Source organism: Dasypus novemcinctus, chromosome 11 (genome assembly GCF_030445035.2).
Source record: "Dasypus novemcinctus isolate mDasNov1 chromosome 11, mDasNov1.1.hap2, whole genome shotgun sequence".
Classification (NCBI taxonomy): Eukaryota; Metazoa; Chordata; class Mammalia; order Cingulata; family Dasypodidae; genus Dasypus; species Dasypus novemcinctus.
In genome coordinates, this window is record NC_080683.1 from 67,376,263 (window position 1) to 67,389,667 (window position 13,405).

General features: G+C 34.3%; 1 protein-coding gene across 7 annotated transcripts in view; it reads right to left on the minus strand.

Moving 5' to 3' along the window:
* EPHA7 (EPH receptor A7) overlaps positions 1 to 13,405 on the minus strand; it is a 209,456-nt gene that overhangs the window by 75,393 nt on the left and 120,658 nt on the right. The gene's annotated exons all lie outside the window — the stretch shown is intronic.

Sequence of the window (13,405 nt, forward strand, 5' to 3'; positions counted from 1 at the left end):
ATTAAGTAACTTTCCCAAGGTCTCTAAACCTATAACACTAATTGCTGAAAACTATGATGTAGAATCTACATGGATTGGGCACTGTTTATTTTTCCTTTTGAAGAAAATGAGCTTAATTATATGCAGGTTATTCAATATGAACCTTAAGAAAAACATTTTTTCTTTAAAATCGAATTTCTAGGCGGCGGACTTGGCCCAGTGGTTAGGGCGTTCGTCTACCACATGGGAGGTCCACGGTTCAAACCCCGTGACTCCTTGACCCGTGTGGAGCTGGCCCACGGGCGATGCTGATGTGCGCAAGGAGTGCCATGCCTCACAGGGGTGTCCCCCGTGTAGGGGAGCCCCATGCGCAAGGAGTGCACCCTGTAAGGAGAGCTGCCCAGCGTGAAAGAAAGTGCAGCCTGCCCAGGAATGATGCCGCACTGACGGAGAGCTGACACACAAGATGACGCGACAAGGAGAAACACAGATTCCTGTGCCGCTGACAACAGAAGCGGACACAGAAGACGCAGCAAATGGACACAGAGAACAGACAACCGGGGTGGGGTGGGTGTAGGGGAGAGAAATAAATAAATAAATAAATTTAAAAAAAAATTTCTATTTGTTCTATGTGGCCATAAAAAACCCCAAACCATGTTTCATAAAAATTAGTTTTTGTTCATATCCCTTTCTTTGCTACCCCATATAGTCCTACAAATTTATTGGTTTAGGTTCACTATTCCAGAGGTGACTGCTATTCTATACAGCCTTTACTAACAAAGAAGTGTTTTGAAAAATGCAAGGTATTTTAAAATAAATGTAAATCACCAGTGATGATTAAAATAAAAAAGCTTTCCCTTATACAACCTTGTCAACAATAGCACTTAGTAACCTACAGGGCAGCTATTTACTAAAAATAGAAACTCAGTAATTGAGGTCCCTATATACTTTACCTCCAAGACTGAACTAAATCATACTTGTAGGTCTTGAGCCAATTGCTTTTTAAGCCACTGAAGTTTCCACATCAGGATATGGCTCTGTCAAAAATATCTGAGTTAGCCTTTGTTTCCATTGTGGTATTTTATATGTAATTCTCATTGATTAGAGATGAAATTATCCTTAGTTTGGGTGGTAACAAAATTAGCCCTCTTAACTAAACAGACTCTGGCTTTAGATACTTGTCACTTCAGAGATTTTGCTTCTAGGAGGTATTAGGCAGGTAGTTATTCTTTTAAACTAGATGTTGCTTCGGTGCCTTATCCCTATAGTTTTGACCTACAATGACCTGTAGGTTGACTTTAACCTAATATAATTCACAGGTGAAGGAAAGTTCCATTTTTAGTATAATAACATATCATGGGAATGTTAGAGAGGGATAGAAATGAACTTTTATTGAGCATAGCTTTTTTTTTCAAGGCTCTATATTAGAGACTTCATATGTCTCCTCACTCCTTAAAATGAAGGAGTGAGGTAGCTATTATTACATCTTCTTATACATTTGGAAGTTCAGCAATGTAAGGAAGTTCATCCATGGACACATCAGAAGTCGATAGGAGGGGATTTAAATTAAATATGCAGGTTATAAAGACTAGTATAATACATGATTTTGCCACCTAAGATTCTTAGTTTAGGTAATAGTCACTAGAAAATTTATTCTACTTGAATCCCAGAGAATCAATTTCCTTGATTATAATTTAAGGCTTAATTTTCCCCCAGATGTCTTCTCAATTTGTAACAAGATAAATAAAATGCTAGAATCAGAAGAGTTCTTAATGATCTAGGTTCTGTGGAGAAGGACTTTGCCGTGTTGACTGCTACATCCACAACAAGGAAAACATAGTGAGTACATAGTGGGAGTAAAATGAACAATAAAAGTATATTTTCCCACACCTTTAATTTTATAGCCAAAGGACACTGAGACTCCAAGAAGTTAAGTGATTTGCCACAGTTAAGACAGTAATTTATTAGGAGAGTGGATTAGAATTCTTTTTTTTTTTTTACACTACAGTCTGTGGGTTTCCCTATATGTCAAACTCCTCCAAACTAGGCAGCTGCAAGATTACATGTTCTGATCCACGGAAAAGAACAAGAACTATCAGAACCAAAACAAAGAATATTATATTTATAGCTACCTTTTTGTTACAAAATTTAGTTAGAGTTGGATCATTAGGTATGATGTAAAGCACTTTTAAGCAGCTCAGTTAAGTAAATTGGTTGAGACAGTGCACAATCATGACTTATGGTATACTATTTTACGACTTTTAAAATAAAGCATATTTGTAAAATATGTGAATTAAAAGTTGGCTTTCTTATTGTAGGTTTATCCTATAGCTCTAAAAGTCAAGCTATTTTATATTCCCTCTGACACATAAATTCTTTAAGACATCAGCAGTATTTATATAAAGAAAATAATAGCCCTTTACTGAGCTAAAGAGACATACGTAACTAAACAGAGGAATATATTATGTTTCAAGATGGGAAGACTCAATGTTGGAAAGAGATCTACTTTATCCACATGATTCCATAAATTTAATAAAATGGCAGCTCAATGAAAATTCCAATAGAATTTTAAAAAAAAACCAAAAATCTCAACACAATGAGATTAAATTTTAGATGGGAAAAGAAATAGTTTGAAGAACCAATAAATTAATTAAGATAATTAAATTAGGTGGTACAAATTATATAATATAAAAATGTATAACAAGGAAAACAATCACATATTAGTGAAAGCAAATAAGTAAGTAAATAAAATTAAAAAGCACAGAAACAGACTCTAGTCTCCCTATCACCTTGGGATTTAAAAATTTCTGCCCTTAAAAATACAGTCAGGGGAAGTGGACTTGGCCCAGTGGTTAGGGTGTCCGTCTACCACATGGGAGGTCTGCTGTTCAAACACCAGGCCTCCTTGACCCATGTGGAGCTGGTCCATGCGCAGTGCTGATGTGCGCAAGGAGTGCCCTGCCACGCAGGGGTGTCCCCGCATAGGGCAGCCCCACATGCAAGGAGTGCGCCGCATAAGGAGAGCCACCCAGCATGAAATAAAGTGCAGCCTGCCCAAGAATGGCGCTGCACACACAGAGAGCTGACACAAGATGATGCAACAAAAAGAAACACAGATTCCTGTGCCGCTGACAACAACAGAAGCAGGACAAAGAAGAACACGCAGCAAAAACGGACACAGAGAAGAGAAAACTGGGGAGGAGGGGGGGAAGGGGAGAGAAATAAAAAAAAAATACAGTGAGAAGGATAAAATTACAATAAATATTTTCAAAGCAACTGTAAAGATTAGCAGGGGTAGAGCTTAAGAAATGCCCTCACACTGTAGACAAAATACAATCTTTACAAATTAAATTAACATACAGTTAAGGCATTTACTACAAGAAGAAAATATGATTAAGTATTTTCATAACTTTGTTATGAATAAGGTTTTTCAAAGCAAGATATCATAGCCATGAATGGTTGCAAAAGATAGATGACATGAAGGTTTAAACTCTCTGTGTCAAAGAATAGTATAAATAAAATTAAAAGACAAAATGGGAAAAAGCTGTAATATATATAAATTTATAAACATATTATATATATACACAAATATTTATGTCTAACAAGAATTAAAATTTGAAATGTACAAAAAACTTGCATAAATTGTTGAGAAAGTGTAGAGCGCCATAATTTTTAAATTACACAAAAGGAATTAAAAAGGCACCTTGCCACATATTCACACGCAAAAATACATGGCCAATAAGCATAAGGAAACATATTCAAACTTACTAGTAATTACTTATGGCAAAGAATGTAAACCAAAAGACAATGCTCAAGATTGTTAAGGGCTCTTTCAATGGGACACTTTGGCAATCTAGAATAAAACTCTCATACTTTAAACATGTCTATTTCTAAAAACTTATTCTAAAGGATAATCAAAGACTGGGATAGTGATTTATGCACAAGGTTGCTTCTCTCATGAGAAACATTAAAAAACAAGTACCTAAATTGTGTGATGCCCAAAATAAATTATGGTACAACCATAAAATAGAATTCAATGACAGTTGAAATCATTCTCTCAGAGGATAGTTAAGGAAATTTTATGGTAAAATGCTAATGATACCATTGAATGAAGATAAGACAACGCATTCATTATGTGTTCAATTTGGTAAAAAAAAAAGTTTATAAAAATATAGACATAGTACAGACCCATACAAGACACATGTATAGAAATATGTTTAGTGGGATTTAGGTCAATTTTATTTTCTTAAAATTTTTGGCATTTTTGTGAATTTCTGCAATGGGGATATAATTTTTATAATAAACATAATAAATATAAATGAATATAAATAATATTGAGTGTTCAATGTTAAGTTATACTTTTCTTACAATGCTTCAATAAACTTGTAGCTTCTGGAAGATACTTAGTATATACAAATTAAATATGAAAACTCAACTGATCATTATTTTTGAACAATTAACTAAGCAAATATTTCAAGTTTATTTAGATGCTTATGTCAGAAAACAAATTTTAAAAATTTGTTTTTAAAAATATCTCATAATTTACTTTGTAACATGAAGTGAATACAGGTCTGAGTTGATGAGGAAATGCTCACAATTTAGATACTTCAAAATTTTCTAGTGAGAAATATATTTTCTACCATAAAATATATATTTTTTTACATTTTGGGATATATGTATAGTTAATATTCAAAGAGCAATATCTACATAAATCAATTCCAAACTGTTATTAGATGAATACTTTATAAATGCCCATAATTAATTTAAATAGACTTTCACAGAAAAATAAATAGAAAAATAGACTTTCACAGAAAAATACAAATAGAAAAAAAAATTGGTTGCATCTACTAAAAATTTCAACATCATTCCTAACTCCCACTAATAATAGCACTCTCCCTCATCTCCACATTACCAAGTGCGATAATAGGGGACTCAAAGTTCTATGTGATCCTAAAGAAACTCCCACTCCTCCCTTGCTCCTTATCTCAAAGCATCTTCACCAGCATTAGATTCCATCTCAAGAAATCACTTTCTTTGCTCAGTCATAACGAGCAGCTCGTCATCTGTTAAAGTTTTCTCATGAGATTGAAGCAATTCAGATACATTTTCAGACTTCACTTCTAATTCTAGTTCTCTTGGAATTTCCATCACATTTGCAGTGACTTCCTCCACTGAAGTTTTGAAACCTCAAAGTCATCTAAAAGGCTGGTATCTACATCTTCCAAACTCCTGTGAATGTTGATATTTTGACCTCTTCCCACAAATCATGAATGTTCTTAATGGCATCTTAATGGTGAATCCTTTCCAGAAGCTTTCCAATCACTTTGCCCAGATCCATCAGAAGACTACGCACCATCTATGGCAGCCATAGACTTATGAAATGCATTTCTTAAATAATAAGACTTGAAAGTTGAAATTACTCCTTGATTCATGGACTGCAGAGTGGATATTATGCTGGCAGGCAAGAAAACAGCATTCATCTTGTTGTACCTCTACATCAGAGCTCTTGGGTGACGAAGTACATTGTCACTGAGCAGTAATATTGTAAAATGAATCTTTTTTTCTGAGCAATAGGTCTCAACAGTTTGCTTAATATATTCAGTAAAACATGTTTTAACAGATGTGTTGTATCTTTGTTGTTCCATTTATAGAGTACAGGCAGAGTACAGGCAGAGAAGATTTAGAATAAATCCTAGGGCCTTGGGATTTTGGAATGGTAAATGAGCACTGACTTCATCTTAACATCACCAGTTGCATTAGTCCCTAACAGAAGAGTCAGACTGTCCTTTGAATCTTTGAAGCCAGGCATTGATGTCTCTGCCCTAGTTATGAAAGTCCCAGATGGCATCTAATTCTGATATAAGGCTGTTCCATCTACATTGAAAATCTGTTGTTTAGTGTAGCCACCATCATCAATTATCTTAGTTAGATCTTCTGGATAAATTGCTACAGTGTCTACATTAGCACTTGCTGTTTCGCCTTGAACTCTTAATCTTTTAATTCGAATGTTATTTCAAGTTCAAAATGCAAAATAACAGATATAAGGCATCTCAACAAGTTATGGAAGCATTACTACTAAAAAGTTATGTCAATTCACTTTTATTTCACCTCATCCCAACAACAAATTGTTGTTCTTCCAGTTTTCAGAAAGATGCACAGATGAACATAGATTCGTTAAATGACAGTCAAGCTCTCCTTATTAATGAAGAAAATGAAGAGAAAAAATGCTTAACCATATTCATATGCCATAAAATCAAACCCCATATTCTTTTTTTTTCCTTTAGCATTAACATGGTACCTTCTCTGATTTTGCTACAAAAGCATTATAAAATTGTTAACTATAGTTTACAAATTACATTAGTTATATTTTTCCCATGTATCACCACATTCTTAACACCTTGTAGTAGAACTTTTATTTATATTATTAACCACAATCCTCATCTACCACCAAAATCACTGTAACATATTCCCTCTATTATCCCACAGCTGCCCTACAACTGACATTAACCTCCCCTTGAACTTTTAAGTTTTGTATACAGCTTCTTTCCTTAAATCTCATGAACCAACCTCTGCTAGCTTCAAGCTCTTCTGCAGGGAATTTGTAATGGCTGGTTTGATCTTCCAGACCACTAACACTTCCTTCATATCCGTAACAAGTCTGTTTCACTTTCTTATCATTCGCTAATTCACTGGAGTAGCACTTTAATTTCCTTGAAGGACTTTACCTTTATATTCACAATTTAAATGTTTGGTTCAAGAGGCCAAAATTTTAGCCTATCTTGGCTTTTAATATACATTCCTTACTACTAAGCTTAATCATTTCTAAGCTTTTGATTTAAAGTGAGAGACATGTAATTATTCCTTTCACTTGAACACTTGGAGTCATTGTAGGTTTATTAATTGGCCTAATTTCAATATTGTTGTGTTTCAGGGAATAGGGAGCCTAAGGGGAGGAAGAGAGATGGAAACAGCCAGATGGTGGAACAATGAGAACACACACTAGATTTATGGAGTAAATTCACTCTCTCATGTTGGCATGATTCACGATGCCTCAAAACAATTACAATAGTAACACCAAAGATCATTGACATTGATCACAGATCACCGTAAAAGATATAATATTAATGGAAAAGTGTGAAATATTGTGAGAATTACCAAAACATGACACAGAGACACAAACTGAGCCCATGCTATTGGGAAAATGGTACTGATAGACTTGCTTGAGGCAGAGTTGCCATAAACCTTCAATTTGTAAAAAAATGCAATAAATATATGCCTATAGACACACACATACACACACACACACAAAAGACCTGCTGCCAAAAAGCTTCCATCCTAGTGAGGGAAGAGGGCTCAGATAGGAAATAGGACAAATAGTGATAAACGCAAAAGAGATAAAATAAAACTTATCTCACAGCATGGAAGAAAGATAGGAAGATGTTCTAGTTACCAATAATTTAGATTATCTTAAGTAATATAACCTTACCTTAGGTTCCATTTGAAGAAAAAAAAATGGAAATAAATGAAGACAAAGGCATATACATCATACAGATCAACACAGTACTGTGAATTTTTAAATTAAATTAAATAGGCATTTACTGGAGGTTTTTATTTTTGTAATTTCATCAGTAGATAGGTGATTTATGATTCTGTAAAAGGAGAGGTAAAGTTGTACTTCTGAGGTATGAAAAAGCAAGGCAGAAGACCACTCTTTTTATTCTATGAATGTCCACAGGAACTCCACCGAACTTTTATAAGCTGCCTTTTTCTATGAAGTGTTCATGATTTTCTTTGATTGAATTGTCAAGCATTATCTGTGGAAACCTTTCTTCTATTACCTGACTGCCCAATTAATATGCTTCTCACATACTGCAAGACATAAATGTCTGAGAAATGAATAGGAGAAAGATGGTTTTGCATCTGCTGTTAAAGACAGACTTCACTGCACTCAAATGAAGAGGACATTGGAGAATTTTCTGATTAAATCACAGGTTCCAATAAAGAAAAATGTAAAGGAGTAGCAGGCATTACAGGATAGAAGGGCCATTGTAAATAAGTCCTAAATTTTGTACACTTTCTCAAATATAAATTTTGAAAGACAAACTCTCAGAGACATCAGAGACATCTGAGAGTTTGTGGTTTATTCTTGGTTCCATATTGAAGACAGAGAGACAATTTCAATTGGACCATTAGTATTTACAAGGAAAACAAATAGATCTGTGTAGAAATAAGACTACTGGAGCTGCCAATGCTGGCAGCAATGCTTGTTTTAGCCATTCTGCTCCAGCTTCCTATACCAAATCAATGATTATTTACTGAATGCACTACATTACCTACATTATTCTAGATGCTCTAGAGGGTAGAAAAGGATTGATTATACCACATGTCCTTGACTTAAAGGAGCATATAATCAGGTTAAGCAAGTAAGATGTAAGTGCAGAAAATAAGATATAAGTGATTACCTTAATGAATGTCATAGATTCAGAGGAGGAGAATTCATAGAAAATCCTAAAATAGATTATGTCACTCCTCTGCTGAAACCCTCCAGTGGCTTCTCAACTACCTTTGAAAATGCCCAATTCCTTATAGAAGTTACCTGATTTCATCACCTACTCCCTCTCCTTTGCTTTTTCAGCAACAGTCTCCTTGCTGTTACCCGAGCTCACCAGGCATGCTCCAGCCTCATGACTTCACATACGTGTGCCCTCTGAAATATTCTTCCCTCAGATAAGCACGTGGTTCATTCCTTCTCCTCCTCTATTTTATTATATGCAAACTTCTTATGGCTGTTTTAAAGTGCTATGTAGCTCTTGCCCCACCATCCCATTTTCTCCCTGTTCTTGCTTATCACCTTCTAATGCATTATGTATTTTGTTACCTTATTTTGTTGTCTTCCTCCTTGTACTGAGATCGTAAGCCCCATGAGGGCTCAGATTTTTGTCCCTTTTCTAAGCAATTGCTTCTGTAGCTTCCCGATTACTTTCTGGCAGAAAATATGTGTAAAATCAATGAATTTAAAAAGTTAATGAAGGAAAAGATTGAGCTGGATTAAAATGACAAGGAAGACTTGATTTGGCAGGGAGAGCATCAGCAAAAGGTATTCATAATAATGAAAAGAGGAATTATGCAAGTGAAAATCCAAGGGATATTATGAGAGAGTGAGGTATTCAGTGACACAATATATAGTGGATTAAAATCTCCTAATAATCTCATTATGTCATATGCTTATTACAAATTTGTTTTTGAGGGACCTTTCCTCCTACAATTTCTTTATAACTCTCAAAGCTGCATGGGCAACTCCAACCAAAAAAAATGCCCATATGCAAGAGAAATAATTCTCTGGTAACTAAAAAAAGAAAAAATAAATAAAAGTTACCAATATTTAGTCTGAAAATGCTTTCCTTCTCATTCTTCAAAAATTTTAATGCTAATTTAGATTTATTTAGACATATTTTATGTCTTAAAATATCGACTATACATTGCCAAGGAACATAAAACCATAAGTATTTAATTTATTACATTACCCATGGGAATAGATATGAGGATTTAAGTAAACCTTTTATTTTCTTTCTTTCTTTTTTTCCCCATTGTCAATACCTCCATTGATACCAGCTTTGCAAAATTATGTTCCAGCAGAAAACAAAGTTTTTCTTTTTCTTTCCTATATACTGAATGTCCACACAGATGTATTAAATGGTATTTAATACAGTCAGTATTCCTGTCATTAACAGATTTTCAGTTAAAACACAGAACCTTTTTGCTTTAAAATAAAGAAACTTGTATAATGAGTATAACAATAAAATATCAGAATACAATATATTTGGGTTTATTAAAAGTGGAAATACTTCTTAATATTTTTACATAAAAGATTGAAAAACTAGCATGGAAATCACTAGTTATGTTAGAATCATACTTATTAAAACTAAATTAGTTCAAACATGTCTGTAACACTAAAAGAAATTCTAAAAATATGATTTGACTGGAGAATTTGAAATCAGCCTACAATTTTTCTACTCTCATAAATTCTCCCAGGAATCCCAATTGAACAACTATTTTGCTAATGTGCCAGAGATTATGTTGAGAACTTTACATTTTATCTCATTTAATGGGATAAGGAAACCATAATGTTAGCTTCTGTGGGAGTAAAATTATAAAGACTGCCCTCAGGGAGTTTACCAAGTGTCAGATTCTGACAAAGTACTAAAAAATGTCAGGAATATATTTGTCAAATACCCAAATGGAGTTAATTAAAATCAGTAATAATTTTTGTTGAATTAGTCAACTCTCAAAATAAGTGCACGGCACAGTATTATGGACTTAAAATTATAAAACCAGAGGGTTTAGGGTAAATATTTTAGGTAACATGTTATAATGAACTGAATATAGTCCTTTTTCCATGAGAAATGAAATTCCACATTGAAACAGTGCAAATAAGTTGCTCTTTCGGGAAGAAGACTTGGTCCAATGGATAGGGCTTCTGCCTACCACATGGGAGGTCTGCGGTTCAAACCCCGGGTCTCCTTGACCCATGTGGAGCTGGCCCATGTACAGTGCTTATGTGCGCAAGGAGTGCCGTGCCACGCAGGGGTGTCCCCTGTGTAGGGGAGTCCCACACTCAAGGAGTGCGCCAGGTAAGGAGAGCCGCCCAGCGCGAAAGAAAGTGCAGCCTGCCGAGGAATGGCGCCACACACATGGAGAGCTGACACATTCCAGGTGCTGCTGGTAAGGATAGAAAGTAGTTACAGAAGAACACACAGCGAATGGACACAGAGAGCAGACAACTGTGGGGAGAGGAGGCAGGGGAGAGAAATAAAAAAAAAAAAGTTGCTCTTTCTTTCCCTGATTTTTGACCTATATTCCAGATACATTTCCAATAAATTTATGTATTCATGAAATATGTAAATTATATAGACCCTCTATAAATCATCTAACTAAAATTTCTAAAGCAGGGAACTAGCTATCTCAGTCTCATTTCCATTGGGCTAAAATTTAAATTGATTTCCTTTTCTACTGTGGGCATACCAGGTTTCTGTTCATTATGTAAGAAAGATCAACTACCTCCTGAAGGAGGAAAAACCTCTCTATGAAGATAAACCAAATAATTTAATTATTTTAATAGCAATTCTGATACACTGTAACAGAAAATATAGTGGATAGATATACTTAGAATTTCCCAGATCTCAAGTTAAATTGTAATAGAGTGTTACTGTATAAAAGTATAATTATAAATAATATTTGAAAGTATGACTTAAACATAACAACTTACAAAAATAAAATCTGTTATTATCAAGCCTATCTTAACTGCTTCTCCTCACAAAGAAAATAAATTATGATACCATTATTGCATCAACCAAATGTTAGAATCCCTGTCCTTTTGTTACAAAAGCAACCAGTGTGAGAATATGCAGTACAAAAAAAAAATTCACCATCATGACAAATATAAAACCAAATTTCTAGTTGAGAATACATGGTAATCGTTGTCTAAACTCTATTTAGAAATGAAAGATAACACTTTTAAATCTATTCAGGTAGTGAATTGATTTGCTCTGACTCCTTTAACAGAGTGTAAGTAATTATTTTGCTATAACGTTCAGCTTTCTCTGGCATAAATTTATCCCACAATATTTTAGCAGCAAATTTTACAGAAAATAATAAAGACTTCAACTCCTACCTCCTTTTTTCCTCTAGAATAGAAAGCTTCTAAAGAACAGAATGTTATTCAATGAAAGCTAGAAAAAGGACTTTTAAAAACTAAAACTTTTTGAGTCAAGTTTATTTGTACTCTCCCTAGGCTGATTAATACAAATTAAATTTCATGGTAGTCAGCTCAAGCAGCTAGCAGACAGTAGAAAAATAAGAACAATTATAGTAAAACATGTGTGAACTTATGCTACATATTAATATAGCCCAAGCATTATAACCGTGTTCCTTATCCCCTGATGACTCTCTGAGAACATGTTTTCTTCAATCTAGGGAAAACATTTTTCTATGCATTGAACCTGGATCAGACCAACAAGATTTACTAGTAACCAAAGTACTTTCTATGGTTAATTAAAAATAGTGAATGTACTAGACAATTACTATTTAGTTCCCAAATATCAATACTTCCTTCCAATGAATATGAATTTGTGAATTTTTTCAGGCATCATCACTATCAGAGTAAAAAAACAAGAACATTTTCCTGAATTCTCCCACTGAAGGGTATAGGATGGGAAAGATGTGGAATAAACAGTATCAGTCACAGAAACTTGACACTGTCCAAATAGAGAGCATATTGTTTGCAGATCATGAAATGCAGACTGCTTTTAATCTTCTGAAATTAAATCATTATTGAGTGATATGCTGCATTATAACTTAACCTCTGTCTCAGGCTCTAACCATTGCCTTTACCTCATGCTATGGATACCAGAATCCTCTCTATAGCTTGCTAAATAGAGCACACAAGCTTTTCTTTTTTTTTTTCTTTTCTTCACACAAGCTTTTCAACACCAGCTGCAATACTTTGCAAAAATTGTTTTTGCTGTTACAATGATTAGTATCAATGCACTATTAATTCTAGTGATAGATAAAAATTTATAGTTAATTGAATACTTATCTGTGAATTAAAAGTCAGTTAGTTTGATAATTATGAATGAAAATACATTTCAGAGATCTCTATTTCATGAAAGGGTGCATATAGAATAACATTAATTTCTGAAATTCTTCATGATATGAGGTGACTTAAATATTCTATACAATACAATTCATATGAAATGCTGACACAAAGAAAGAATTGTAGTCATCAAAATTATAAAATTATTCTTAGTTCAATTTTTCCAATACTCACCACATTAATACTTTAAAAGATCAATGTCATTAAAGAACAAAACAAATATTTATGTATCACCTAGATTAAAATCATTAACATAACTTCTGATATTAATGGACAGTAATCACCATATTGGTATTTTAAACGATCAATGTAAGTAAAGAACAAAACACCCTCAAGGAACAGAGAGAGTCTACCACTGCAAGCAGGAGAATCCCATCCAACAGCCATGTGGGATCTAAGCCCCTTTAATTAAGAGGTGGAATGGGCATCACCATCCCAGGGTCCTCAGGATTGGGGAATAAAATATGGACTAGAGTGAACTTAATGGTATTCTATGATAGAATTATTGTGGCTCTATCAATGGAAGAAATTATGTCATGGATGTGGAGAAAGTGGTCACTGGAGTTCTGAAAGCAGGGAGAGGGAAAAAGAGGTGTAATATGGGGGGAGGGGTATTTTCGGGACTTGAAGTTGTCCTGAATGATACTTCAGGGACAGATGCAGGACATTATATATCCTGGATAATCCACTGAATGGACTGCGAGAGAGTGTAAACTACATGTAAACTATAATCTGGGCTGTGTAGCAGTGCTCCAAAATGTATTTATCAATTGC